The sequence below is a fragment of the Lepus europaeus genome, chromosome 4 (genome assembly GCF_033115175.1).
Source record: "Lepus europaeus isolate LE1 chromosome 4, mLepTim1.pri, whole genome shotgun sequence".
Classification (NCBI taxonomy): domain Eukaryota; kingdom Metazoa; phylum Chordata; class Mammalia; order Lagomorpha; family Leporidae; genus Lepus; species Lepus europaeus.
This window is the reverse complement of record NC_084830.1, coordinates 12,951,258-12,976,402: the sequence shown is the minus strand read 5'-3', so window position 1 is coordinate 12,976,402 and position 25,145 is coordinate 12,951,258. Positions and strand designations below refer to the sequence as shown.

At 45.3% G+C, this 25,145-nt stretch overlaps 1 pseudogene; it reads left to right on the top strand.

The window, feature by feature from the left end:
• Window positions 1–371: 371 nt before the first annotated feature.
• On the top strand, window positions 372–1,504 carry LOC133758652 (small ribosomal subunit protein eS6-like; annotated as a pseudogene).
• Window positions 1,505–25,145: the final 23,641 nt, after the last annotated feature.

The window sequence follows — 25,145 nt, the reverse complement described above, 5'->3', positions numbered from 1 at the left end:
CCAATTTAACTGTCATTTTATCTAGTATAAAAGACTGAGGGTATTTCTCCAACTTGTTGGCATTCTTTTCACAAAATGGGGTTTGTGTGTCCCTAGGCAGTAACAGAGGGAGATTCAAATAATTTCTGGTTTTTCACTCGTCCTTGAAGGGGCACTGAGGTAGAACATGACTGGTGCAGCTGAAAGGGAGCCACTTGGCGCATCCAGGCTGCACTGTCTAATTTAGAAAGTATTTGTCTCTGGACTAATGAGACCTACTTCTGGGAGTCAACTGAAGAATATAGTCAGATACATACACATAATGCTCATCACTGAATTACATAGAACAATTATTTTTCCATGGCACCTCAGAGGTAATCACCTGCTTCAAAATGAAGCTGAGTATCTCCTTCCCAGCCACTGGCTACCAGAAACTCATTAAAGTAGATGATGGATGTAAACTTCATAATTTGTATGAGAAGCATATGGCCATGGAAGTTGCTGCCAGTGCTCTGGGTGAAAAATGGAAGGGTTATATGGTCTGAATCGGTAGTGAGAATGACAAAGTTTTCCCATGCATCAAGGTGTCTTGACTCATGGTCCAGTCTGCCTACTGTGGAGTAAGGGGTGTTTCTGTTATGGACCAAGGAGAACTGAAGGAAGAAAGTACAAATCTATTTGAGGCTGCATTGTCAATGCCCATTTGAGTGTTCTCAACTTGGTTATTGTAAAAAAATAAATAAATAAATAAGAAGGAAAGAAGGGAAGGGAGGAAAAGAGTGAAAGGAAGGGAGGGTAGGGGAGGGAAGGAAAGGGGAAGGAAGATATTCCTGGATTGACTGATACCACCAGTGCCTCATTGCCTGGGGTCCAAAAGAGCCAGAAGAATCTGCAAACATTTCAATCCTTCTAAAGATGATGATGTACACTGGTATGTTGTAAGAAATCCCTTAAGCAAGACGGTAAGAAAGCTAGGACCAAGGCACCCAAGATTCAGCATCTTGTCACTCCACGCAACAAGTGTCCTGCAACGCAAACACTTGCATATTGTTCTAAGGAAATGGTGTACTGGGGCAAGCGCCATGGTGCAGTATGTTAATTCTCCACCTGCGGCACCAGTATCCCATATTGGCGCCAGTTCTAGTCCTGGTTGCTCCTCTTCCAATCCAGCTCTCTGCTGGGGCCTGGGAAGGCAGTGGAAGATGGCCCAAGTGCTTGGGTCCATGCATCCACATGGGGGACCCGGAAGAAGCTCCTGGCTCCTGGCTTCTGATCGGCGCAGCTCTGGTGGTTGCAGCCCCTTGGGGAGTAAACCAACGGAAGGAAGACCTTTCTCTCTGTCTCTTCCTCTTACTCTCTGTAACTCTACCTCTCAAATAAATAAAATCTTAAAAAAAAAAAAAAAGAAATGGTGTACTAAGAAGAGGCTGCAGAATATGCTCAGCTTTTGGCCAAGAGAATGAAGGAGGTTGAAGAAAATCATAAGGAACAGACGCCAAGAGAAACAGCTCATAGTCAACCATAACCAAAGAATGTGTGGCTCATTCATAAGCTAGGACACTAGGCAGCCATGAAAAATGCTCACAAGATGGTATTACATGGCCAAAGCATAGTATATAACAAGTGGATGTATGCATTGGAAACAATACGATAAACACACAAAAATGAAATGCACATGGTAACAACTCCAGATGGTATCAATTTTAAGACATCATCTAATATCAGATTTCAGTGTTGATAAACACTATCATACCAATAGTCAGGTCACATTATTGAAATTATGTTCCAATTCTTTAAAAGCACTAAAATGTGAGAGGAAATCCATCTTTGTTAGAAGAGAGGAATACACCCTTTGATTTCACATTTAGAAAAATAATACTTTTAAGTATATGTTAGAAAAGAATAAAATGAAATAGTTAAACAATGGCAATGATGTGAGAATTTTTTGAATGGATGCTATCTCTCTTACAAAATGCTCAAGACCTGGTAGAAGGAGACAGACACAAAGTAATGTGAGGGAGGATTTCCAGTGTGTGAACATATGTGTGGGGCTCACCGTGTTGGCAGTGGTCTATTCTACAGGAGGTAGGGAAGCATCAAGAAAGGTCTGAGATGGGGGTAATGCTGAGTCGAGTCTTAAAAGGGGAGAATTAGGTAGATGTCAGCAGGTTGAGGGAAGTGCATTCCAAATGAAGGATGCAGCATGAACAAAAGCGTGGCTTTTTCTTGGAACTACTAATCCATCATGGTTTGTTTACAGCCAAAATGAGTACTCATATGAGATGGTCAACTTTTTCACATGATTTGAAAAATATTTCAAAATTCAGGTGCCAGGAGACCTAACTTCTGAAACCTAGAATGGTTCACATCACAAAGAAGATATTCGACCTACCCATGAAATGAATGAATGAATGTAACTCAGAACTCAGGTCTTCTGGTTAACCACTGTATTTATGCCCTTACTCTATCTTCTGATTTTAAGAAGATCTTTTCCTGGGACAATTATCATTAGTTTGTATACTTCAGTGTCTATGAGTTACATTTGAATGCTTGAAAGACTTTTGAAATTTTAGAGATAGAAAACAAAAGGACTGAATTTTTATTTCCTCTCTGCTGTTAACCAGTCTTGTGAACTCAGGGTGGGAGGTGGGGGGCAATGTGGGGAATGGTTTGTATTCTTGAAATGTTGGGAATTTGTTTCATCCATAAAATAGCTATATCTTGCCTGACCTTATAGAACTAAGATAACCACAATAACTAGTAACCTTTAAAGTCATTTGTGATATCTAAAATTCTACAGAGCCACAAAGGATTTTTAACATATAAATCATGGCATGAGCTAAAAAGTACCAAGAGTTTGCCCAAGGGTATGTAACATGGCAAAATTAGACTCTTGAACATCCTCACCTCTGTCCATAAAACCCTACTATAGAGTCCCTTTTGGGGTGGAAGGGCATGAATGGGGGAGGAGTGACACATAGTTGGGGGATGCTGAATGTCAGGTTGGGCCTGATCCTATAATCTTGCCCCCATCTATTGGTTGCACCCTCCAGTTGACATCTCAGAGAATCACGCCCTGTAATCCAGCAGTCACAAAGCTATGCCTAAGCACCATCTCTTCTTCCAGGACAGTGATTGCCAGACCAGGCTCGAGAGGCCAGAGCCAATGCAAGTCTACCCTTCATTATGATTGAACTTTTCCCTTCAAGGGCCAGGACGTGAGCAGTCACCTTTTGGGGTTCTTCAACCATGAGTGCCCAGGACTCTCCACAGGCTATATATCACAGCACCAGAGGCAGGAGGTACAGGCGAAAGCTGTCACTTGTGTGGATGTGGTGCAGAAATGATGATTAATGAAAGTCACACATGGCCGCCCAGCTTCAGACTTACCTGTGCTTACTGAAGATGCTGAATTCACCATTTTCACAAAGGATCTTTCCCAGGCCGCTCCCCATCACTGTTTTCAATAATAGCTTCAGCTGTGGAAGACTGAAAGAAAGGAAGGGAAAACATTTGCTGTCGTCAACAAAATCACACCAGTGTCTCTGACAAGGCTGCATGTATAACTGTTCATTCTCCAAATTCTGCTGCTTTTGTTGAATTGGAAATTCATTCCCTCATTCCAACAAATAGTTACAAATGCATGCTCCAGGTGCTTGGGATACATCAGTGAGTAAAACAGACAGAAGTCCTTGCCCTGGGGAAGCTTACATTCTTGTCCTAGAAGATAGGAATTTATTAGTAATTGGTAATGCAGGCTACAGGGAAAACAGGGCAGCGAATGCGGGGTAAGTTCTGGGGTAAGGAGGCAGTCACAGTTTTAATAGCAGCAGTGAAAGCAAACCTCATTGATGAGTTGATGTTGGAGCAAACCTTGGAGGTGAAAGGTTAGCCAAGTGGACATTTGAGTGAGCACTTAGAAGGAACAGGATCGTCTCTGCAGAAACCTGAAGGAGGAAGCAAGTCTGGATTGCTTGATGAATAGAAGCCATCTTACAGAATAGTCACAGGGAGGTCAGACAGGAAAGGGGGCAGGGCAGGAAGGGCCTTACAGGCCATTACAGCATCATCTTCTTTTTCTATGGGAATTAGAAGTCATTGCAAGGTTTCTATCTGATTTATTCTTTAAAGATTCACCCTAGCTGGGATAGGCATGTGGCATAGCAGTCAAAATATTACCTGATTAAGGGCCAGCATTGTGGTATAGCAGGTAGTGCTGGCACCTGCAATGCTGGCATCCCATGTGGATGCTGGTTTGAGTTCCAGCTGCTCCACTTCTGATCCAGCTCCCATTTAATGTGCCTGAGAAATCAGCACAAGATGGTCCAAGTCTTTGGGCCCCTGCAACCATGTGGGAAACCAGGAAGAAGCTCCTGGCTTCAGTGTGGCCCAGCCCTAGCTGTTGCAGCCATTTGGGAAGTGAACCAGCAAATGAACGACTGATCTATCTCCCTCTCTCTTCTCCTTCCTCCTCCCCCTCCCCTCTTCCTCCCTCCCTCTCTCTCTCTCTCTCCCCTGTAACCATGCCTTTCAAATAAATAAAAATAAATCTTAAAGAAGAAATGATACCACTTGGACACCCACATAACATAACAGAGTGCCTGGTTGGAGTCTCGACTCCTCTGCTTCTGATCCAACTTCCTGAATGAGTACCCTGGGACGTAACAGGTGATAGCCCAAGTGTTTGGTTCCTTGCCGCCCAAGTGGGAGACCTTAACTGATTTCCTGGTTCCTGGCTTCAGCCTAGGGTAGCCCCAGCTGGTGCAGGCTATTGGGGAGTGAACTAGTAAATGGGCAATATGCATGTGTATGTGTTTGCCTTTTAAATAAAATGCAAAATAAATTTTAAGCTTTTGTTTTTTAAGCTCCGCCCTAGTTGCCACTTGAGAACAGACAACAAATTGCAAGGTAGAGGAAGGGAAACCACAGCTGTCAGTCAGGTGAGGAAGGATAGTGATTGGTCAGGGTATTAGCAGGGCAGGGCTGAGAAATGGCCAAACAATGGATGTAGCACACCTCACGGACTGTAACGCATCACACTTGTAGAACACATTCCCACTGTATTTCGGTGTTGAGGACATGTGGTATTTTAAAGTGGAACTAAGGAGTTCCTGGCAGATTGGGAGTGAGAACAAGAGATAGAAGAGGCGAAAGGGCTCCCAAAGTTAGAAACCTGAGCTACTGACGGTGGAGGCTGCCCTCATCTGAGAGGGGTGAGGAGTGGGCTAGCAGGGAGTGGGCTGGGAAGGGCGGGTGAAGCCTGCATCAGAGTACAGCTTGTGACATGTTAAGTGTTGACATCTATTAAAAATACAGGGGTAGATGTCCTGGAGGCAGCTGAATGTGAGTTAAGGAGAGAAATGTAGACCAGACATACAAATGTGAGAGATGTGGGAGACAACTAATCATTGAAGCCAAAAGATTTGAATGAGATCTCTGGGGGAAGCTCAGAGAAAAAGAGGACCCAAAGTGCAGCCCTGGGCTTTCCAGTGTAAGCAGCCCGGGAGGAAGAGAGAAACCAGCAAAGGAGATGAAGAAGAAGTAACCAGTGAGGGAAGTCAGGACAACACAACTAACTGAAAATAGCCAAGAGTTCTGCATTGGTTTGGGCAGAGGAGGAAACCACCTACTCACACTCTCCTAAAACAGATAATAGGAAGCATGGCTCAGCCCTGAGTTAGGACGCCGAGGCCCTGGGTTGTCTGATCCATGGCTCCAGCTCCTGACTCCACCTTCTTGCTAATGTAGACTTTGAGAGGTAGCAGGTGATGGCTCCAGTAGTGGGGCTCCTGCCATCCACATGGGAGACCTGGATTGAGTTCCCGTCTCCCAGCTTCAGCCTAGCTCAGCCTGGACCAGCACAGGCATTTGGGGTATGAACCAGTGGATGAGAATTCGGTCATTCTCTCTGTGTATGTCTCTTAAATAAGCAAAAACAAATGTTTTATATCTGTGTTCAGCTGGTGGCAAATGATGAGAACAGGGCTAATAAGAAAACTACAGAAGAGAGATGGCAGAGAGCAAAGATGGAGGTGAGAAGAAAATGGAAACAAATTATTACATTTATTTATTTAACATATCTTGTCACAAGCCACCCTGTTCTAGCAAAGATTCAAGATTGTTCTGAGAAAGCAGCTTGTTTGCGTTGAATACTTTCAACTTTACAAAGCAATTTTACTTCAATTCTGACATACATTCAGCATTATTGTATCACATTCACCGATTCCTTCCTGGCACAAATGCTTACTGACAACATTTGTGAGCCGGCAATCCAGGTGCTGAATTTAGCGGGCCAACTTGAGGAGACATGGTTCCAATCCCCTTTTGAGCTTGATGCCAGTCCAGACTCAAGACTGAGCAGTTGAAAAACTAATTTGTCAGACACTCACAAGCCCTATTTTTAAAATCTACAAAACACAAAGAAGAAACCCAAGACACACAAGCCATAGATAGCAAGGCAACAGGCTCCAAAACTCCCCAGGCTAAGCCAGGGTCCACACAACCTCGAAACTTATTTATCCTTCATGAGATAGCCAAGGAAAGTAGAAAGTCACCCAACCCACACCACCAAAACATTTAGTCTTTCAGGTGTAAAACCCATGGCCACTCCTTGCATTTAAGTTGAACTGAATGGTAGAGCGGAGAGGTAGGAACAGTTGTCATCCTCGTCTTGGATGAGGGCACTGAGGCTCCCAGGAGGGGAAGTGGCTTCCCTGGGGCACAGTGAGGAGGTGGCTCAGCTGGGCCTGAAGGCCTGCCTCTTGATCTTTGCAGCCAGCCATGGCTGGGGTGCTTGGGGGGAAGCTCCCAACAGATAAACGGTAAAAGGCCTGACTGGAAAACAAGAGCAACTATCACGGCAGAAAGCAGGCAATTGAGGGAGCCAGGAAACAGCTGGGAGGAGACAAGGTTCTGAGCAGCGCCAGGGAGCAGGCCCTTGGAGACAGATAGGGAGGGGCATGGCATCCCCCAAGGGGAGGCCAAACCACGTACTGCTGCCAAGAGAGGGGCCCAGGAAGCTGGCAAGCCTCCGCATGGCACGGCGGAGAGAACCCCACACATTTGCAAAGCAGGCTGATCCACGATCCCGGCTTACCCAGGACAGACGCGGTTGCTGGGGCAAGGGACTTGCAGTCTTGACACCAGGAAAGTCCTGGACAAACTGAGATGCGTTGGTCACCCTAGTTAGAAACCCAACTATGTCACGCTCTAGTTACACGAGCTGTGAGCAACCTCTGCCGTCCCCCATCTTCTGATCCCAGTCACCACTAAAGGGGGGGGGGGGGGGTGAGAATGTGACCTTGGAATTTGAATCACGAGATGTAAGTGAAATGAGTGGGAAAAAGAAAACCCGAACACACCATCTGGCATTCGGAAGGCATTCAATCAATGGCAGCTATTATTACAACTATGATGTTATGAAAAGGAGATTTCCAACTTACTCATTTCTCACTGTTCTTGGAGTTGAAGTGCAGTCCTCGGCTTTCTCCCAGAAACTGCTCTCTCAGGAGCTCGTTTGGAGACAGCTGTGAAGGATCTTCCCAAACACCATAAACTCGAGAAGCTGAGGCAACTAAACAAGAATCAAGTGAAAGCCCAGCGGGAAGTTCCATGATCCTTTGCTGTTTCTTGGAAGTTTCTTTAATGTTCAAAATTAGCACACCCCAGATACACTCCTTTGCCCAACCAGCATGTATATCACCCTGGGTTGATGCTGGAAACCACAGTGATGCCAACCAGGTTTCCTCTTGGCCCCCAAATTCCAGGCACTTGAGGTTGCTCACCTGCTTATCCCACACTGTGCCCATACCCCTTGCCCATCCCACCATTCTATAACCTTCCCCAGGGACCACCGATGTGATAACTGACCACAGGCACACATGTTCTAAGTATCTCCTCCACGGATATCATTTTAATTTCCAGCTTTACTGTAGGCGGAAAACTTAGTCAAGTGACACAAAAACTTTCTCTCTGTAAAAGTCCTTTCTTTGAAGCTCTGCATTGCACTGTATACTGTTTGCTCTCCAGGCATCAACCGTCATTGTATCTATTACACTACAGTGTAACCATCTGTCTACACACCAGTGTCCTGAACTCAAGAGAACTCCTGGACGGCAGAAACCTTATGTGATGCACCGAGATACAGAACAGTTCAAAATACCACCTCCCAACAGTTAATGGCTTTGGGACTCACCTGGAGTATGATTTTAAAATGTTCTAACATTGACAATGACAATGTTTCCACATGTCTGTCAAATACACAAAAAATTCCTGAATCATATTCTATAAATGGGTGATCAATAGACTATGAATTACATCTCAATGAGCTTATTTTTAAAAGGCAAAAAACCAACTCCTGCTTATCTTCAAATCCCAGCTTCACTACTTACTGTGTGATCAGGGGAAATTAATGTGATTTCTCTGTGCCTCAGTTTCTTCACCTGCAAACGGGCTGAATGATACCTTCCTCAAAGGACTGTTATAAGGAATTAAATTGCCAGTACTTTTCCAAGTATTGGAACAATTCCTGGAATAGATAAAAAATAAATAGAGGTAATGATTTTTCAGCTCTATATTCCCAGATCATGGTTAAATGCTGGACATGTAGAAGTAGTAAATGATAAAAATTTTTCAAATGCATAATCTCATAAATACCTGTAGGAATCCAAGTGTCAGGCATTCTGGCTAATATTGTGTTAATCAATTGAAAGAGGGCTAACAAGTCAAATGACTCGGGTCTGAGTTCTGATTACCACCTCACAGCAGGATGAACTCTCACTTTCCCTGAGACCCAGCTCCAAATGTTAGAAATGAAACTGACAATTGCACTTCCACCAAGCCCAAAGGCTTATTTCAAAGAAGAAACCAGGGGGCCAGCATTGTGGCACAGCAGTACCAGCCTGTGGTGCCAGCATCCCATATCTGCCAATTCAAAACCCAGCTGCTCTGGTTCAGATCCATCTCCCTGCTGTCATGCCTGGGAAGGCAGTGAAAGATGCCTCCAAGTGCTGTGGTCTCTCCCACCAACGTGGGAGACCTGGATGAAATCCTTTCCCTCTGTGTCACTCTGCCTTTCAAATGAATAAAATTAATCTTTTTTACAAAATGAAATCAGTTAATACACGTGGATGTTACTGAGAAACTATTAAGTACTGTACAAATATAAGCACCTCCCAGAAATTGGTTTGGTTCTAAAGATGACCCCAGTTGTCTTCATATCCCAAATGGCCTATCCTACACCCCCAGCTACCCTCACCAATTCATCATGGCAGGAACATGGGCCAAACATCAAAAACAATGAAAGAGAAAAGAAGTAAGTGGGTTCTGAGACCAGCTCGGTCCCATTTCGCGGTGCCTGGGCTGGGCTGTGACCATCTACGGGGTGCTGTTCCTTTAAATTTTGCCCCTTTGTGCCTCACAGATGAGTAAATTCAGGCAGCAGCTGTCAGCTCAGCAGCAGGGAATCCTTCCAGGGCAGAATTCCCAGCAAAGCCAGAGTGGGAGCATGAAATCAGCTGGGCCCAACAGCCCAAAAAATCCTGATTGAAAAGCCTCTACTGCCATCTACAGACCCTCTGGGGAATCTACTGGCAAAAAGCCAAGAAGATTTGTGTGGATGATGTGGGGAGCGAGCCTTTGCAGTGGAAGGAAATCTATAAACCATCTTGTCCAGCCTTAATCCCCAAGATAGGGAAACAGAGGCCCAGAGAGGTAAACAGGCTTGTCTGAGGTCACACCTCTTACCCTACAGCAACCTGTATCTCCTAGACCCAGGTACGAGCTCTGCTGAACCCCACACCACTGTTGTGTCCATAAATAGGAACTGTCTGCGAAGCTGACTTGCAGAGAAGAGAGTCTGTCCTGCACCTGGTTCCACTCCCTGTGTACCAGCAATGCCAGGCTGGACCTGTGTTCATGTCCTCGCCATCCAGAGCCCAGTGTCTCATACCCCCAGCAAGCACTTTCAGGCAGAAAACGTTGAACTATTCACTTGCTAAGTATTTGATTTCTTCAAGAACACAGGGGATAGAATGAACCCTGTTAGTAGACACTCTAGTCTTCCACATTTGAGATAAGGAATCCAGGGCTCGGGGACATGGAAGAATTTGTGTGTATAGTGGTTCCCACTGGGCTGACATCAGCATCACCCAGGATTCTTTACAAACTCTCAAGTCCCAGCCATCCAGATCTACTAAGTCAGAATCGCTTGGGTAGAAAACAAACATTACAGTTTAGGTTTGGAAGCCACTGACTGATGGTCACCCCTCCAGTCTGTGGGACCATAGAGCAAAGTCTTCCATCTCCCAGGCAGGAAAAGAATATTATTACCCAGATTCAGCTGTTTGCATCACACTTTAACGATGTTGGCCATTTCCACATAATAACTGTGCTGGTAATAGTATTTTAAGTGACCTTTTTGTTTTTTTACTCAAATCAATGTGTTTTAGAACACTGTTACTTTCTGAAATGGGAAAACATTATCATTTGCCACCAAACAAGAATTAACCGTAAAAAGAAATACACCAAAGTCCAACAGTTAAAATAAAAATGTACATCTGTGTATGAAGCAACATCCTCTTACTTTCCAGTTTGGGGGCACCATTGTTTACTGATAGCAAAGAATGGGATCACTCTTTGCTCCTGACAGGACTGAGAGAAAGATGACACACTAAGTGCTGAGCATCTGTGTTCCATTGGTGCCCTGATGTGTGGGTGCACCACTGTGTCTGGCGTCCTCTCTCTCCTGCCCCAACACCGAGCATGGAGGAAACCCCCATCAGGATCCTCCATGTCGCAAGTCCTGTGCCCAGGGAACTGTGGGTTCTTGGCCAGATTGTGACAGCATCCTGCCCACAGGCCCATCCAACAGCTGGGCTGCCCTCACACTTGGCTAACTGAGAGCAACAGGCACTCTCTTTATTCTGTCCTAACCCTTCCTTGACAGGCTGGCTCACCTGTTGGAGTGACCCAGGGCACCCTCCCCTCCCCCCACACCGGTCCCCGACTACCCACCAACTCCACGGTTTCCATTTCCTGCAGGTGAGTGTCATCACACCGCCCGCTCAGAGCACAGCTGCTTGGCAAAAGCGAGCAGCAGATGTGGAGTCCCGGCCCCCAGTGCACTTGGCAGCAGACTCCTCGATTCCACCGACTCATAGGCGGAAGAGGGTGGCTGTTTTCACTGAACAAAAAGAGGGTTCATTAGCAACTGCTCTGATATGTGTGTTGTGAAAATATTGGGACTCAGTCATTTCCAAGACCTCCTGGAAGAAAGCTGGTTGTCCAGTGTTTTCCCGATTGTCATCATCACCTTCACACCTTTCAAAGAAATGACTTTCTTTTAAAGTTGATTATGACATTAATATTTGATCACTGTAGATACTTTAAGTAAAAGAAGAAAATGAAGAAAATGGAAGGCAGAGTGCCCCTGCCTGTAGAAAACAACTGCTGCCCACTTCTCTGACCATTAAATACCTCATTTTGCATTTCTATACAAAAATGAGTCTGCACAAAGTTGTTTTGTGTCATGTGTCTCACATCGTAATATATTGTGATCACCTTCCTGTCACCCAATGTCCCCATATGACATCACACGTAGTGAATGCAGAAATTCCATGAACACTTGGTGAAGTTGGGATGAAAAGAACAAAAGAACTGATGTGTCGAGTCTCCCAAATATTCGATATTAAGACACCCTTTTTAAAATAGGAAGATAAGGGCCAGCGCTGCGGTGCAGCTGGTAAAGCTGCCACCTGCACTGCTGGCATCCCATATGGGCGCAGGTTCGAGTCCCGGCTGCTCCATCTCCAATCCAGCTCTCTGCTATGGCCTGAGAAAGCAGTAGAAGATGGTCCAAGTCCTTAGGCCCCTGCACCCACGTGGGAAATCTGGAAGAAGATCCTGGCTCCTGGCTTTTGATTGGCCCAGCTCCGGCCGTTGAGGCCATTTGGGGAATGAACCAGTGGATGAAAGACCAAGCTCGCTTGTTCGTTCTCTCTCTTTCTCTCTCACTCTGTAACTCTGCCTTTCAAATAAATAAATAAATCTTTAAAAAATAAAGATAGGAAGATGAGGTAAATATGCAGTTATTTAAGTGCAGAATTGAAATATCCATGCAAATATGTATAATTTCAAACCTGAACTCCTTCTATCATATTCATGCTTCCTTTACAAGCCTGGTTACAAGATTCACCTTGGGAATCTGCATTTTTAACTGGTATTACATACACTGTATTACAACCTAAACACCAGCTGCACACCTATGAGCCAACTAAGCTCAGATCACCATTCAGTAAAATCAAGTCGGGAGATTTCACGTCTGAAAGAGATCAGGGATGGTCAGCAGCTTTTCACTGTGTCAGCAATCTCTCATGTCAAGCCTGGAAAGAACTCTGAACTAGATGTCAGAGGATCTGGGTTGTGCGCTCACCTCCTCCATTCACCAGCAAAATTGTCACAGGTACGCCACTCAGTTTATCTGAGCCCCAGCTTCCTAATCCGTATGCTGGGATAACACAACTTGCCCTGCCAAGCTCAACAGAGTCTAACAACAATGAAATAATGAAGCACTATACAAACATGAGAGATCTTCATGAATTCTATCATGGATCTATCCATGGTGAGGCATGAAATACAGTGGATGAATCTGTCCCTTGGGAGATCTGTATCCCATATCAGAGAAGTTATACCTCTGCTTCCAAGCCAGCTTCCTGATAGCACACATCCTGGGAAAGAGTAGATCATGGCTCAAGTACTTAGTTCCTTACAACCCATGTAGGAGACTCAAATAGAGTTCCTGGCTCCTGGATTCAGCCTGGCCAAGCCCCAGCTGTTGTGGGCATTTGAGAAGGGAACCATCTCTCTCTCTCTCTCTCTCCATCTCTCTCTCTCTACCACCACCACCATCTCTCTGCCTGTCTCTGCCTTTCAAATAAATACAAACACTTTTAAATTAAACACTTTTAAAATAAATAAACATATCAAAGAATTATAAATAGGGAAGGAAACTCTGAGCCCAGCTAATTTTAGAAATAGGGAAACTGACTTCCTGAGAAGTTAGGCAGTTTGCTCAGTTTCACAGTGCATTAGGAGCCCGGCTAGTGTGAGAAGAGCCAGTGTCTAGCTTCTCACAGCACTGCTCCTCTCACAAGGCCCCTTCGAGGGCTAAGTGCTCCAGATGTGCTCGCACGAGCATGTCAAAGACGGCACAGCTCAGTTCCGCTTGTGCCCATTCCATAAGGATCAGCCGAAGGTGCGCCACTTACAAGGACCTCTCCCGACATCAGACTCCAGTGCCTATTTTTGTACTCAACTAAACTTCTCTCAACTTGGAGTGTTGCTTTCTAGGTTCCTTGCCTAACAAGAGTTGCTTTTCAGAGCAGAGAGAAACAAAGAAGCTCGTGGAGCTTGATTTTTCCACATGCTGTGGGGCCCTTACTCCAGATTCCAGATACACATTCTTGCAAATCTGACCTGCAGTGGTTTGGTTAACTGATCACACCCTAGGAATGTAGAGAGCCGCCTGGGCAGGGAAAATGGGTTGCTGAGTGACAGAGCAGTGCAGCCTCGTCACTTGAAAGTCACTTCCAGATCGGAACAGGTTGCAAATTCCTGCCTTCTGAGTGGTGTTTCAGATGCCTGGGAGCTGGCCTCTCTATGGGCAGCGAGCAAAGGGAAGTCAGGAGCAAGGGGCATTCCAACACCCTGCAGACACCCACAGTCACAGAAAAAGAGAACCTTCTAGTGTCCCACCAAGCCTTGCCTCGACTTTGTGTATTTTGCTCTGAGCAAACATAGCAAGTTTTGATTGCCTCTCATTTTGAAATCCAGAAAGTATTCTTCATTTAATAGCTCAAGGACACTCCTACCACAACCTAGTGCTGTTTCCCAACTGTTCACGTGGCATCAGTGAATATGACAAAGTTTCCCATTCCTAAATGGGGACCAAGCACTGTGCTAAGGATCTTACATGCTTCTCTCATCTAATCCTATACACATGCTCAGGAGAGAAGTGTTATTATCACCATTACAGCAAAGCAAGCTGAGACTCAGGACAATGAAGTAGCTCATACGAGGTCAACTGGTAAGTGACAGTGGGTAACTTAACCCAGGTCTGTCTGATTCCAAATCCCAGGCTCAAAACAAATTGCTTAGGGGCTGGTGTTGTGGCATGGGGGGGGGGGGGGGGTTCAGCCACTACCTGTCATGCCAGCATCCCATGTGAGTGTTGATTCAAGTCCTGGCTACTCCACTTGTGATCCAGCTCCCTGCTAATGTACCTGGGGAAGCAGTGGAAGATGGCCCCTGCCACCTATGTGGGAAACCCAGATGGAGTTACAGATTCCTGGGTTAAGCCTGGCTCAGCCCTGGTTGGTGTGGCCATTTGTTAGTGAACTAGCAGATGGAAGATATCTCTCTAGCTATCTATCTCTTCCTCTCTCTGTGTAATTCTGCTTTTTAAATAAATAAATAAAATCTTTTTAAAAATCAAAGAAACAAGAAGCAGCGTGATCTTAAAAACAACAGACAAAGGTTAAGGCTCTGGCTGTGTTTTGTTGATTAAAAGGTCTCATCATATCGTAGTCCTCGCTTATTCACAAGGGATGTGTTCCAATATCCCCTGGGGGTGCCAGAAACAACAGACAATACCAGATTCTACATACAAGCATCGCAATACTGCAACAGTCGACCTGATAACCTAAACAGCTAGATACTAAGTGACTAACAGGTAGGTAGGCTATACAGCATGGATCTCCTGGCAAAAGGATGAGTGGTGTCCTGGGTGCTACAGTGTGAAATTTCATCCCACTGCTCAGAATGACATGCAATTTAAAACCTATGAAGTACAGGGCTGGCACTGTGGTACAGTAGGTTAAGCCACCACTGGCAATGCCAGCATCCCATATGAGTGCCGGTTTGAGTCCCAGCTGCTCAACTTCTTGTCCAGCTTTCTGCTATGGGCCCCTATCACCCATGTGGAAGACCCAGATGGATTTTCAGGCTCCTGACTTCAGCCTGGCCCAGGCCTGGCTGTTGCAGCCCTTAGGGAAATGAACCAGCAAATAGAAGGTCTCCTCCCTCTCCCTCCCCCTCCCCCTTCCTTTTCCTCTCCCTCTCTTCTCTTCTCTCTCACTCTCTGTAATTCTGCCTTTTAAATAAATAAATCTTTTAATAAAAACTGTATATTATTTATTTCTGGAATTTCCCATTTAATAATTTTGGGCCACAGTGAATCAAGGGGAACTGAAACTGCAGATAAGGGGGGCCTACAATACCTCCAAGAGACCATCACAAGGTTCTCTATAGCTGTAACAGCAAAGTCCCTTCATGCCAAAACGTCTCATCTCCCTTAATTCCTGCCCTCTGCACCCCACAGTCCTCTTCCCAGACTCTCCTCTGAGAAGCCTGCCTCAGATCCTATTCCCATGAAATACATCCCCTGACATCACAAAGGGATTCTTATCTAACTTCCACCCTTCTAATTGAAGTGTAAGCAAAATATTTCTTGTTCTAATCCAAGTGAAAGAGCATGATTGTCCTGTCTCTCTGCTGCCCTGCAGTTCAATATGTGCTGAAATCTAGTGCCGTATAACATGATTAAACTGTTTCATAAAACCCGAGGGCTTAAGGAGCTTGGAAATTTTATCTTTTACTTCCTCCTGCCTTCAGATCAGATCCTTCTAAATTAACAAAGCATAGGAGCACCTTACGAGATCTATGGGGAAAGTACAATTAGCCCCATTTTACACTAGAAAATCAAGGCAGCATAGTTGACCCTCAAGTAGACTGTAGCTTGGGCAGGAATTGAGGCAGGAACCTGGGTTTCTCAGAGAAAACTCGCCCTTTCCATACAACATTTTTTCCTTAGCATCTATCACTGTTACAAACTCTAAGATATCTACAAAAGTATATGAACATAGAGGAATTACTTTTTTTACAAGCAGTCAACTCCACTTTCTGTACTGCACTAGAAATATAGAAGCAGATAGATTAATTCACCACCCCCTGGAAACACAGGTGAAGGCCACGAAGCAATAGCCTCTCTATAAGACAGACATTGAGTGCCCTCTGTAGGCAAGTCAGAGTCTTGCAAGCTGCCTGGCCCACACACCTGTGCCTTACTCTACAACACTGGTTGAAAGAGTATAAAGCAGACCTGAAGTGAGTTTAAGCCCAGCTCTGCCACCCACCAGCTATGTGGCCAGAGCAAGTTGCCTCCCTGGGTTGAACCTGATTTCCTCAGTTCTAAATTGGAGTTAGTGACACCTTCAATTGCATCGAATAATGGCCTCTCAGAGCCTATGGGTGTGACCTTATTTGAGAAAAGGATCTTTGTGGGTGCACTATGTTAAGGATGTCAAGATGGAAATGATCTTGGATTATGCAAGTGGTCCCTAAGTCCAGTGACAAGTGTCATTATGAAAGATACTAGAGTGGGCCAGTGCTGTGGTGTAGTGGGTAAAGCCACCATCTGCAGGGCCGACATCCATATGGGTGCTTGAGTCCTGGCTGCTCCTCTTCCAATCCAGCTCTTTGCTATCGCTTGGGAAAGCAGTGAAAGATGGCCCAAGTTCTTGGGCCCCTGCACCCGCATTGGGAGACCTGGAAGAAGCTCCTCGCTCCTGGCTTCAGTCTGGCCCAGTTCTAGCTGTAGCAGCTGTTTGGGGAAGACCTCTCTCCTTCTCTGCCTCTGACATTTTTCCACATACTATTTGTTGAACACCGTACTTAGTGTAGGGTTAATTTTACGAGTATAAAGTTAACTGAAAATAGGTCTTTGTAAAAAAAAATAAATAAGAGTGGGAAAAGGAGAGGGAGGAGGAAGAAGGGTGGGAGTATGGGCAGGAGGGAGGTAGGGTGGGAAGAATCACTATACTCTTACGTTTACTGTATATATGAAATGCATGATGTTTGTATTCCTTAAATAAAAATTTTTAAAAATACCAGGAAGAGAGATAGGGAGGAGGGGAAGTTACCTGAGATGCAGAAGGAGCAGGGACTCACACACCACAAGCTGAGCCAGGGGCAAAGATGAATTACCACTCAGAGCACTGGCCCAGTAGCCCCCAGGACGGGGAGAGGATACATTTCTGGCTATTTTTTAAGCCAGGAAGCATGTGGTCATTTGTTGAAACAGCCCTAGGAAACTAACAAACACCAACATCATGGTATGACAGCCATGGAGCCGATCCCAGATCACAGGCATCATCCTTGTCCCTCCCGAGCTCACAGCTCACGGACGCCCTCCTCGCTCTGTTCGTTTCTCCCACAGACCACCCCCTCCAAAGCTCCAGAATCGAGGTTTTAGCACCTTGATTTGGACTTGATGCTTTATTCAGAGGAGATAAGAGGGAGAAGGCGCACACATCTAATTTCTATGCCCATTTTTGAAATAATAGCCCAAAGTTTTGACTCAAGTCAAGCTGATGGAATCCTAACAATGTATTTCAAAAGCATTTCACAGAGTGGGTATCTAACCCAGCAGTTAGGACACAGCTTGGGATGCCCACATCCCTTATCAGAGGGCCTGGGTTGGAGTTCCTGCTTCATTTTAAGATTTATTTAATTTATTTGAAAGGCAAAATTACAGAGAGGAAGAAACGGAAAGAGATCTTCCATCTGCAGGTTCACTTCCTAAATGGCCACAATGGCTCAGGCTGAGCCAAGCTGAAGCCAGGAGCCAGGAGCTTCTTCTGGACGCAGGAGCCTCAGGACTTGGACCATCTTCAACTGCTTTCTCAGGTGCACCAGCAAGGAGCTGGTTCAGAAGTGGAGCAGCTGGAACTCAAACCAATGCCCACATGGGATGCCGGCTCCCGCTAAGCCACAGCCACAGACCCCTGCTTCATTTCTGACCCCAGCTTCCTGCTAATGCATGCTGGGAGGCAGCAGGTGATGGCTCAAGTATTTGGGCTCCTGTCACCCATGTGGAAGACTCAGGTTGATTTCCCAGCTGCCAGCTTTTGCCTAGCTCAGGCCTAGCTCTGCAGAGATCTGGGGAGTGAACTGGCAAACATATTCTCTCTCTCTCTCTCTCTCTTCCCCCTTTCTTCTCTCTCAAATAACTAACATTCTCCATTGCAGGCTGACCAGGGTCCTCTCTGGTCTGCGATGGCATCATGTGGTCAGATGTTTTGACCTTCACCCCTGTGCACTGTGGCTGCTCTTCAACACAGATGTCATGGGGAGAATCACGGAAGCAGACAGATGGACCCAGCACAGACAGCTGAGAGTAACTGGTCCAGGGGCTCTCATTGTGTTTGAGGAAGCCATGGGCACAGCAGGAGAGATGACAGGAAAGAGCCAGGCACAGCACCCTGGTGGTGCAAACTCCTTCATGTGCAACTGCCCTTCTTACCTGCTTTATAAGCCAGAAATATGCGATGATGCTTTTGTGGGTAAAATGCATTCTGATCATTTTATAAAATAAATTTTAAACCCACTGATAAGACTTATTTTCTAGGCAAGAAACTGAGATCCAAAGAGACTGACAGACACCCAGCATCACACAGGTGAGGCACTGACAGCCAAGACCAGAATTGTGGACTCTTGACCTTCGACCTTTACCCAGGGCCTGTTGCTTCACCAGCCACAGTCTGAGCCACCTAACTCCTGTGTCGAGGCTCAGAGTGCTAACACCTTGAGTTCCAGTGCCTCTCTACAAGTGCAGTAGCCCCCGAGCCTCTCAGAAGGTTCATGGGATGGGAAAGGATGCAGGGCAGTACCGCCAGCTTCTCCTCTGGGGGGCACTTGGTCTTCATCAGCACCACGGCAGCCCAGTCTCCAGGCCGTGACTAATGGAGGTGGTGACCTTGTCTGGGAAAGCTTCTTGCTCTGAACCAACACACAAGGCTCATCTCAGATGAGGAATGCCCAGGGCACAGGACTGTTGAGATATTTCTTGGAACACAATTGCAAGACACAAAGGAAGAGGAGAGACATGTAGTGAGCACTGTGCTGGTTCTAAGAAGGAACCTTTATCTGCTTAGCTCCAGCTCAGGACCTGGAGTCAGCCTGACAACTGGTTAATGGGACAGCTGGGAAAAGTCCAGAGTTGAGTGGAGAATTAGGCATCCAAAGACAAAAATGCAAAAGAATAATGTGTATGTGTGCTGTGGCCGCAAAGCCCTGGGCTGCACCAGCACACCGACCACAGCAAAAAGTTAATGAAGTGTTGGTAAAATATCAGCACCTACCTCCCAAGCCACAGACATAGAGGGAAGGTTCATTAAACTTCAATCAAGTTAGGTATGTCCCTCAAGGGACCCCCAGTGCGGTAAGGAAGATCCTATGTAAGAGGTTATTTCAAAAATTTATGGAAAATGGCATTAAAATATTATTTTGCTGTAAAAAACTTAGAAATCCACACATGGTTTTTTCATAAACAATTTTCTGGAACTTTTTGAAGATCCCTTATACGCCTGGATTACAAGATTTATTTTGCACCAAGATAAACTTATCTTTTAATTCCACTTACTGTAAACTTTTTGAAATCCCCCAGCATATTTGAAAGCTAAATGGCCACAAGATGCCAATAAGCATTCCAAGAAAGAAATATATATAGGGGCCAGTGCTGTGGCACAGTGGTTTAACGCCCTGGCCTGAAGCGCCAGCACCCATATGGGCACCGGTTCTAACCCCGGCTGCTCCTCTTCCAATCCAGCTCTCTGCTATGGCCTGGGATAGCAGTAGAAGATGGCCCAAGTCCTTGGGCCCCTGTGCCCATGTGGGAGACCTAGAAGAAGCTCCTGGCTCCTGCCTTTGGATCAGAGCAGCTCCGGCCATTGTGGCCATCTGGGGAGTGAACCAGTGAATGGAAGACCTCTCTCTGTCTCTTCCACTCTCTGTAACTCTGTCTTTCAAACAAATAAAATAAATCTTTAAAAAAAGAAATACATATATATATATATACGTATATATATGTATATATACGTATATATATATGTATATATATATATATATATGTATATATATATGGAGAGATACCAAGCACCACATGGTTAATGAATGTCCTTCTACATGGTAGATTCAATCATGGCTAGAGGGGAAGTTCAGACAGGAAGGACTAGCAAATCTTGCCTGGCACCTACCATTCATTAAATCTACCACATGCCAGCATCTGAGACTTCCTCTCAGTAACTCCTTTAGGTCTGAGCCTACTTCTCAGAGGTAGTCTGAACCAAAGAGGCCAAGTGACTCCCACAGGAACTGAGCTGTGGGCCCCCGTGGGATGTGAGGCTCTGTCTGACTCTATCTCCTGGGTCATTTCCTGAGTGTTCTTGTGTGGGTGACAAGGAAGTTTTGGATAAAGGCAAAAGCAAGGAGAGATCATTCCAGGCAGGGGAAAGGAGCATCTGAAGTCACAGAGACAGGAAAGTCAAAAGCACACTCAGGACCATTAACAGAGATGGGTTTAGCCAGGATGGAAGATCCTGGAGTAGGTACCCTTTATTGAGTATTGAATATGCTGAGTGAAGTTCTAAGAACTTTATAAGTGTCACCTCATTGCACCCTCACAGTAATCCTCCACAGAGTGTCATCATTCCCAAAGTATGGAAAGGAAATCAAGGCACGGAGAGGTTAACTTGCCCGAGATCACACAGTTGGTGTGTGGCAGAGGTGGCATTCAAACACCAGCTGGATTGAAAGTCTTGCTCCTAATCACCACGTTACTCTTGAAAGAGTAGGTCACAGACAAGCTGAAACAGGCCGAATTCAGTGGCGACATTGCCTGTAAAGCTCTGTGTTTGCTCTTAACCCTTCTGTAGAAAAAATAATGGAATTAAAATAAGGCAACTGTCCTTACAAAAATAAGTCTGTGAAAACAGTGAGGCTCATCTCAAGATCAAAATCCAGCCAAGTAAGGGGCAGAAGCCTGCTGGACCCTTCAAGTTCTCTGCATCTCTTGTTTCCATAGCAATCACCAGCTTAAAGTAGCAAGGGTCTATTGGCTGTGAGGAGACAGGGAGCTGGGAGGGAGGAGAACAGCCATGGGATGCTGGGCCCAAGGCCAAAGCCAGCAATGAGCAAGGTGTGCAGCATGTGGGTGTCTGCAGGAAGGTGGGACAGGCCAGGCAGATGAGAACAGTGGAGAAGAACGGACAAAAAGGCTCTGGTGAATGACTGCAGAAAGGTAGCTATTACTGCTTGTGGCTGTTTAACTCCACTTTCTGACCCATCACCCACTGTCAGGTAGGTCCTCAGAAGAGGAACGAGGCAGAATGCCAGAAGCTGTATTTGCCCCAGAAAGTCAAGGACAGTCTGTAGGGTGTAGGTGTCCCCTTCAGTGTGCTCATAATAGAGGAATTCCCTAGGCCTGGGAGCCCTCCAGGGGAAAGGCTGGCCAGTGACTTAGCATAGGCAGAAGGTGGGATGCAAGGAGAGGGCCAAGTCCTACAGGGCTTGGCCTTGAGAGCCATGGACTCTCCCACAGAGAACGCCCCTGTGTTTGTGAAGAGCATCGCCTTTCCCTATATGGAGATTTCCTGTCTGTTACCTTTCTTGATTCCACCCATCCCTTCCAACAAACAGCAGAGCTGCAGGGCTGTGAGGCAAAGAAGGAGTATTTGTCTGAGGTCAAGTCCATCCCAGGATGCGTGCTCTGGGCTCTCTGTGGTTGTTTTGGGTGATCCCACACCCCTGGGGACACAGTTCTTGTTCCTGCCATATTAGAGGTGTGGGTGTGAACGCCACCAAAAGGACTTCTCATGGTCACACAACAAGTAAGAAATTGTACACAACAAGTAAGGAATTGTCTGGACATGCACACTGCCCTTTCCTTCTCCCAGAACAGGGGGGCAGGTCTAGCATCACCATTTCACAAGTGAGGAAATAGTGAAGGCTCAAAACTCCAGACTGGTAAAGGGAAAAGCGAGACGCAGGTTAGTTTTGCTTTCTACGGTGTTTTTTGAGCACACTTGTGTGTTTTCCTCAACTGGTGGCAAGTTCTTTAAGGAAAGGGGCTAGGCCTTCCCATCCTGACATCCCCTTGGTGCCCCCCACCAAGCCTGGCCCCTGAAGACATGAAGCACGGCCTGCTGAGGTGTCGCATAAGTCAGCTATTCAAATTCACCTCCTTGATTCCAATGTTTTGAAGGAAATTAGACAGGTTTAAAGAAAGAAATTAGGCAGCCTGGGTTTAAAATGGAGTCGCTTGGCTAACTGCATATTGTTCTGCTTTTGTACAAAATAGCTGGGCTTGCAAAATGCTTTCATGAGCTAATTGAACTTTAGTTAATGCGTTTATGAGATAACTGAGCATATGACAAGTTTTTGGTCATGATGACCCCGTGTTTATGCTTACTCAAGGTCTTCTGTCCCCTTACCCTGGATCTTATGATGGTTCGTCATGCTGCGGTTTATCTTGTGATCCTTTGTGTCATGCTATGGAGATATGCTAATGTTGTGGTTTTTAGTCTTAAATACCTTGAGCAGTTGATGGTCGGGGCCTCTCTTCTTGCACAGAGATGGCCCATCTGCGCAGATGTAATAAACTTCCTCATGCACTTGCAGCGATTGGATTGGAATCGTGTTTCTGGGGTCGGTAAAAGTGTGAGACACCTGTCGGGGGTCTTACATTCTTGGAGGTTCCACCGAGATTCGAGACCCCAGACCCACGCTCCATTTTCCAATCGGAGGTAAGTTTTTGCTGTTTTAAGTGTTTTTTTGTGTTCTGTTGATTTTGTTGATTTTTTATTTTTTTCCCGGGGCGCTTGACGTACCGGAGGTTCATGTTTTACTGAGATTGTGCCTGCAGGACCTGTATCTGTATTGAGCCAGTAGTAGGAAGGACAGACGTGTCAAGACCCCTGGCTCAGGCCCTTGGAGGACGCTCCATTGGCGGTATTCTGGGGGGGGCCTGGCGGGTGGCAGCCGCTTCGCTCCCATTATTAAGCTTACCAGGGGAGCGTGGCGGGTGGCAGCCGCTTCGCTCTCATCGGAAGCTCTGGTTAGGATTCAGTAGGGTTTTTTCCCCGGGAGAAGAGCTGGTGGCAGCAGCCACTCCCGTTTTGGTTTCAGTTTTGTTGCGCGCAGGTCTTGTCTCATTAGGGCGCGCAGGTCTCGTTCCAGTGTTGTGCGCAGTGTCTTTGTGAAGTCTTGTGATTTGTGAGTCTTGTGGTTGTTTTCTGTGTTTTAATATACTTCCCTTATTTGCCTTTCCCCTTCAATATGGGACAGGAATTAATTACACCTTTGAGTCTTACTTTATGAGTCTTGATTGGGAAAACTGCAACGCGAAGTTGTTTATGTTGTTTATCTGTTTTCAGTGTTTGAGTGATTACCCAATTGATTAGAGGTGTACTAATTGTTGGCCAAACCGCTTGACTCTGACAGCTTAAATTCTAAACTGAGTCTTCCAACTTTGGGCTTCCAGTCGGATCCCTGGAACTCTCAAAGGAAGAGACTCTAAAAATTTGTTAAAATAAAATATATTAAAATGCTTTAGACATGTTTCTCTTAACGATGAAGATCTTTTCAAGGTTATGTCCATGTTTGCTGTCCAGGACTTTTAATTCAGAACTCAGTGTCTTAAGCCATCTAGGCATTAATGCTAAGCAAAATGTAAAAAAAAAAATGTATTGTACTTTTCACATCTTAAATTCGATGGGAGAGACTGTTTAAGTTTGTTAACATGTATTGTTATAGATTGTCTATACATAACAATTCAAGACTATGTAAAAGTAACTACAGGTATAAAGTTTCAGAAAATGTGAGCAAGTCATAAAAAGTTTTAAAGGGTTTGCAACTTTAGAATTGTTTACAGAGTTTTCTTTGGGTTAAGTGCTAATGCCAAAATTACATTGACCTAAAGTTAAAGTCTGATCTTCTGTTACAACAAAATACCTAAAAATGGTCTAAGTTTTAAAATCTGTTTTTGCAAAAATTGTAATGTCTATTTTAACAGTGTCTACTGAATCAGTTATTCTGCCATTTTTAGAGTTAGGTCCTATAAGCTCTTTTTGGCTCTGTTGGGTAGTTCTAAATTATGTAAACCCTTATGTTCAAGGTTTTTATTTCTGGTTTACTTAACAACAGACATAAAATTCATGTTTTACCAAAGTGATCTATTGTGTACTCTACTGTTTCTGTTAAGTTTAAATTAATAAAAAGCATTGTTAAGTATTATGATCAAATCTGGTTTAAAAGTGTAAAAATCACCCTGACTAATAAATGGCTACTATTTCAGGATGTTAAGAAATTCTATTTTGACCAGATACTCTAAGTTCTCTTGGCACCTTTAACAGACTTTCTAAAAATCCAAGTTCTAAATTATCCGAACTTTTGACACCCCCAGAGGGCCCCTGGAGATGTCAAAAAGAGATCTCTCATCTTGCAGAGATAATAACCAATCGGCTGTTTAAATTACAAGTGGTGCCAAGATGTAAAATGATGCTAAACTTCAGCTATAAACATGTTTCTTTCTAGCTGCTCCAGTCTCTGGCTCAGAAGCCAGATTCTTTAAAAGGGACCGATGAAGTCTCCGTCCAGCTAACGCTAAACAACCAGGCGTTGCTAGTTCAAATGTATTGCTAGTTCAAATGTGGATCAAACGGGAGGTCTAGCCAAAAGGGAAATAAATAGTTAAGATTGTACAAACCTACAAAAATGTAACAGTTAGAATGAAGCAGAGGAGGGAGGACCCCCGGCCCGTTCTAACTGGCCGTCCTCCTCCTCCATATAACTGGGAAGACAAGCCCTGACAGGACTTGCAGGGCCTGTTTTATTAACATTAATTTTACTATACTTAAATGGAATTTTGTAAAAGACTCAGTCTCTACTGCCAGACTCCCCTGAGGAGTTTAGCTGAAGGGGTTAAAGTTTTTTAGTTAAAAAAAAAGGGGAAGTTTAAAATGGGCTAAGAAAGAGGAACTAACTAGGATCCTGACCACCACAGTTAACAGGAAGCAGAGTAAGGGAGAATCAGGGTAAGCAGGGACCCCCGGAGACTGGCAAAAGCACAGAAAAGTGCCCAAAAGGACAAGTCTGCCTAAGGTCCGACTAACAACGAGAGTCAAGTGGTGTACGACTGCCACACGAGACTGAACTGACCGAAAACGGCCTCTGCAAGCCAGCGAGAGGAAAGACGACAGCAGCGGAGTGGTGAGACTGGGCGACAGCGGCCCCTCGGCCCCTCCCTCATTGGGACACGTCTGGGTTTCCACCTT